The following is a 6,000-nucleotide window of genomic DNA, read 5'->3' as shown; positions in this document are numbered from 1 at the left end:
CAAGCAGGCATATCCTCAGATTGGCCACGAGGAGACAAACAGTTTAATAGGTCACACTCCCTGACTGGAATACCTAGGAAAGCAGAAAATTACATCTCTGGAACCCTTCAAATATGTGTTTCATATTTCATATCTACCCGTTCCTCAGGTGTGTCTGCATAATAATCTACCCGCGGGTGGAATGTCACTTGTGCATAGGGAAAGTTATGAACAAAATATGAACTACAAGAGATTTTGGATCTAGCTTAGGTCTACACCCAGACAATCCCTCCCTAAACGGGGTATTGGTCCTTGACTTCAGAGACACCCCCTGCTAGGGAACTACAAAATGGGCTGTCAGGCCTAAGAGAAGTTAAGTTGAATAATTCTCCCTTTTAACATCAGAACCACCTGAGGAGACCTGTGCCCTTTCACTCTGAAACTTGATCTACTAACCCAAGACTTTGGAAAATACTTTAACCCTCTAACTTCTCTCTGTTATCTCTTTGCTGTGCTGTTGTTCTCTGTATATTTATATATATATTGGTTACATCTTTTTTCTGTAAATATTTTTATTGCACCCTTTTGACCTTTTAGTAATAAATCTTTCCTTCTGAAAGTGTTGAACTGTTTCTATAGCTCTTTATTGCAATTTACGAATTCCTGCCTCTAAAAGAGTACTACTGTGTTTGTTTACCCTCTGTATAACCGGTCTGCGGTGACCGTGTTATACAGATGATTATCTCAACCATCATAGTGTTATTGCTGGTATTACTGAGTTTCCTCTTTCTCTGTACAAAAAGGAAGTGGTGGCAGTGAGAAGGGTTAATTGCGTAATTAACCTGACCCAGTAACAATCACTCCCAGGCTGCCGGTACATCGACTGTGGTCCAATTAGCTGGAAAATCATTGTGCAGGGTGCAGCTGAGTGTGGCATTGTTACGCATGTGACATTGCGGTTTTAGATTGGTTAGTCCTTTGGTCACGAGTTTGGTGAGAAATTCAGGGGTCTGACGCCGCGTTCGTCACATATTGGCTGGCAGCATACGTGGGATTGTTGCATTAAGAGCTTCCGTGCAGTGTTAAAAATTAGCACTGCACTGAAGGTTTGTAACCTTTGTGGAAACGGTCCTCAGAAACTAGCGGTGCATATTTTATATACATATATAGAGAGAGACATATAGCAACAGCTCCTTCCTTTTTCTGCTTCCTATTCTATCTTTGCTTGCAATTATGTCTGGTGACGCAGAATACAAGAAAATGAGCAAAGATGATTTGAGTGCGGAATGTGTGAAGAGCAAGGGCATAGGCAACCGGGTTCACCCTGCAGAGGATGCAGAAAGGACCAACAAAATGGGGAGCAAGTTTTGATGCGGGCACCCGAAGATTGAGGTTACGAGTGGACAACCACACCCGATCTCCGACCTGGTATGAAAGAGCGAGCAACCGTCTACGATCAGCCTGGAGCTTCTGGCGCTGTGCTGAGTCCATCAAGGACCTCTGGATCTGCCCCCATGAAGAACGCAGGGCAGCAAGATGGTTCTCCACAGCCGGAATGTCCTGTGGCGAGAACAACTCAGGCAATACAGCGGGTTGGAACCCATAGTTGGCCATGAAGGGAGACATCCCGGAGGAGGAGTTGACAGCCGAGTTCCTCACAAACTCTGCCCATGGCAGGAGATCGACCCAATTGTCTTGATGGTCTGAGATATAGCAGCGAAGGAATTGTTCCAGGGCCTGGTTGGAACGCTCCACAGCCCCATTGTACTGCGGGTTGTAGGCCAAAGAGAAGGAGAGCTTGATACCAAACTGGGAGCAGAAGGCGCGCCAGAACCTGGAAACAAACTGGCTCCTACGGTCAGTGACAATCACCTTAGGCAACCCATGCAAGCGAAAGATCTCCCTGGCAAAAACCATAGCCAGTTCTTGCGCAGTCAGCAATTTCTTGAACGGAACACAATGGCACATCTTGGAGAAACAATCAATGATCATAAGAATGACCGTATGGCTTTGAGACGCAGGGAGGTCCACAATGAAATCCATGCCCGGGTGTGACCATGGACGCTCCCCATTGGGAATGGGTTGCAGAAGGCCAAATTGAAGATCCCGAGGAGATTTATTCTGGGCTCAGACAGAACATGCCGCTACATATGAGGCAATTTCGGAACGGAGAGATGGCCACCAGAATAGACGAGAAACGACCCAGGACAACTGGTTCCTCCCCGGATAACCGGCAGTCTTGGAATTATGGTAGGTGCGCAGCAGGCGGCTGCGCAATCCCTCAGGTACAAAACATCTACCAGCCGGTCTCTCAGAGGGAGCATCAGTTTGAGCCGCCAAAATCTGCTCCCCAAGGGGAGAAGTCAGGCTGGTACGAATGGTAGCCAGGATCTGATCCGGAGGTATGACCGAGGTCGGCTCAGAGTCCTCCCTGGACAGCTCAGAGTATTGCTGCGACAAGGCATCAGCCCTGACATTCTTGGAGCCAGGCAAATAGGAGACCACATAGTTAAAATGCAACAAGAACAGAGCCCATCTGGCTTGTCGGGGCGTCAACCTCTTAGCCTCCGAGAGATACGTCAGGTTCTTGTGGTCAGTGGGAATGAGAACAAGAGCCGCAGAACCTTCGAGCAGGTGCCTCCATTCCTTGAGAGCCTGAATAATGGCCAACAACTCCCTGTCTCCAATCTGGTAGTTGCATTCTGCGGAGGAAAGCTTCCTGGAGTAGAAGCCACAGGGAAGTAGGGGTCCATCGGGCGACCGATGCAGAGACAGAAGGGGGCTTACTCCCGTCTCAGATGCATCAACCTCGAGGACAAAGGGCAACCCAGGATTGGGATGAGACAGTATCGGAGCTGAAGTGAAGGCGGATTTCAGAGCTTCGAAAGCTAAGATGGACTCGGATGACCCCTTGTGGGGATTACTGCTCTTCTTGGTCAGATCTGAGAGAGGCTTGGCCAGCGTGGAGAAGTTCCTGATAAACTTCCGATAATAGCTGATGAATCCCAAAAAGCGCTGAATGGACCGAAGACCACTGGGATGAGGCCACTGCAGAACCCCTGAAACCTTCTGGGGGGCCATGGAGAATCCCACAGCGGAAATGATGTAGTCCAAAAAGGCTACCTGGGATTGGTGAAATTCACACTTCTCGAGGTTACAGAAAAACTCGTTCTCACGTAACCGATGCAGCACCCGCTTGACATCCTGGATATGAGACTCCATAGACGCAGAGTAAAACAGGATGTCGCCCAAGTAAACCACCACGCACTGCTGCAACAAGTCACGAAATACATCATTAATGAACTCCTGAAAGACCGTGGGTGCGTTACACAACCCGAAGGGCATAACCAGGGATTCATAGTGGCCGGTTCTGGTGTTGAACGTGGTCTTCCACTCGTCACCCTCCTTGATCCGTACGAGGTTGTACGCAGCCCTAAGATCGAATTTAGTAAAGACCGTTGCTCCCTTGAGGCGGTCGAACAACTCCGTAATCAACGGAATTGGGTAAGCATTCTTAATCGTGATTCGATTGAGACCCCTAAAATCAATGCAAGGCCTCAATTCACCGCCATTCTTTTTCACGAAGAAAAAGCCAGCTCCTGCTGGGGAAGTAGACTTGCGAATGTGTCCCCGGGAAAGCGCATCCGCAACGTACTCCTCCATGGCCTGATTCTCCGCAAACGAAAGAGGATACACCCTGCCACGAGGAGCAGTGGGACCGGGTTGCAAGGCTATGGCACAATCGTATGGATGATGAGGAGGCAGAGCACCGGCGTGCACCTTGTCAAACATGTCCAGGTACTCCCCATAGTCAGTGGGCAACACAGTGTCCGAGGAGGCACACAACACCTTAACAGGTAAACGGATGCAACCGGCCCCACACTGTGGAGACCACGAGAGAATCTCAGCCGACCACCAATTAAAGGTCGGATTGTGCTTCTGAAGCCAGGGATATCCCAAAACCACGGAGTAGTGCAGAGAAGAAATTACCTGGAAACAGGCCAACTCCCTGTGAACAGCCCTAATAGCTACTTCAACCAGCAGGGTCTCGTGGGTAACCTGCGGCGGTTGTAGGGGCCTGCCATCTATCGCCTCAAGAACCAGTGGAGTAACTCAAGCCTGCAGAGGAATGGAGTACTGAGCAGCAAACGAACTGTCCATAAACAACCCACCAGCACCAGAGTCTACCAACGCCTGGGCCGTCACCAAGCCTTCCGCCCAAGAGAGGACAGCAGTGATTAGAGGTTTATCTTTGCGGGACACCGGGGACGAGGAAACTCCACCCAAGATCTTCCCCCGACAGGATCTCAGGTGCGAGCGCTTCCCGGACGGACCGGACAGGACTGCCGAAAATGCCCACCGAGACCACAGTACAGGCAGCGACCCTCCCGACGCCGAGAGGCCCGCTCCCTATCAGAAAGGCAAGCAAACTCCAGCTGCATGGGCTCACCACCAGACAAGCCATCCCCAGGAGGTGTAGGAGGAGAGGGGGGAACAGGTGGGACAGAAAACATAGGCGTCAATCGGTTAGAAGGCCTCCGCAGACGCTCCTTAAGTGAAGGCCTCTCCCTGAGCCTGGTGTCAATCAGGATTAGGAAGAAAATGAGTGCTTCGAGCTCCACAGGCAGTTCTTTGGCTGCAATCTCGTCCTTCAACGCATCTTTGAGACCATGAGAGAACGCAGCCACCAGAGCCTCACTGTTCCAACCCACCTCTGCCGCCAGTTTACGAAATTCTATGGCATACTCGGCAATGGTTCATGAACCCTGATGCATGGACATGAGCAGCTTAGCAGCAGAGGCGGAGCGAGCAGGCACATCAAATACCGTATGGAAGAAGGCAACAAAACTGGCAAACTCGTGAATCACAGGGTTATCGTTCTCCCATAAGGGATTTGCCCAGGCCAAGGCCTTGTCCGAGAGCAGATTAGGAAGCCCACCTTTGACCTCTCAGTAGGAAAAGCGTGGGGTATCAATTCAAAATATATGCCCACTTGGTTAAGGAAACCCAGACACTGACTCGGTTCACCCCCAAAGCGCTGTGGAAGGGGGGCTGAACCAGTCATACCTCTGGGCACCGCAGGTGTGGCAGCAGATGTGGAGGTAGGCGCAACAACCGGAGCGACCACAGGAGTGACAACTGGCCTAATAGCACCAGGAGTAAGGTGCGCTGTGCGTGCAAGCAGCATCTGCAACACCTGAGCAACCGAACTGATCCAACAAGAGATCCTGATGATCAAGTCTGTCAACCAACATAGGGAGCGAGGGCGTACCTGCACCGTCAGGATTCATGGCATTCGTGTAGTGTCAGGGAGCGAGGAGCCAGACAAACAAGGAGGTGCAATTAAAGGTAGGTTTATTAATATAAAAATAAGACAAGAGTCTATGCAAGTCCAACAGCGGAAATCGTAGCCAAAGCCGGGGTCAAGAGCCAGGAAGAATCGTCGCCAGAGCCGGGATCAGGAGCCAGGAAGAATCATCGCCAGAGCCGAGATCAGGAGCCAGGAAGAATGGTCGCCAGAGCCGGAGTCAGAAGCCAGGAGGAGTCTTATGTGATAAGCCGCCACCTCCTGGGGGAGGAGCCGCAGAGGGCTGAAAGCATAAAGGATCCCACAATGCTTTGCAGACACCTAAGATGGATTGCAGCACATGGAGCAGCACAAGGTCTGAGAAAAGGTAGGACCTTGACAACGAGCTCACCGTACACTCACTGTGGCATCTCTTAATGCAAGAGGCCTAAATATTCCTGAAAAACGTTCACAACTCTTGACCTACATGAAAAGTCTGCGTGCTGACGTGCTTTTTATTCAAGAAACTCATTTTCGTGCTGATCACATCCCTAAGTTTGCTAACGCCAACTATCCAACAGCATACCATTCAGTTAACACAGAGGTAAAAGCAAAACTGGTTTCCACTCTGATCTCCAAAACTCTCCCACTCATGATTACCGAATCTCTCGAGGATCCAGAGGAAGGTTCCTCTTCCTTAAACTCACCCTACACAATAAACCGCTCACTTTAGC

This window comes from Staurois parvus, unplaced genomic scaffold (assembly GCF_062004578.1).
Source record: "Staurois parvus isolate SC_StPar_1 unplaced genomic scaffold, SC_StPar_1.0 ptg000870l, whole genome shotgun sequence".
NCBI classification, from domain to species: Eukaryota; Metazoa; Chordata; class Amphibia; order Anura; family Ranidae; genus Staurois; species Staurois parvus.
This window is presented reverse-complemented; position numbering follows the sequence as displayed.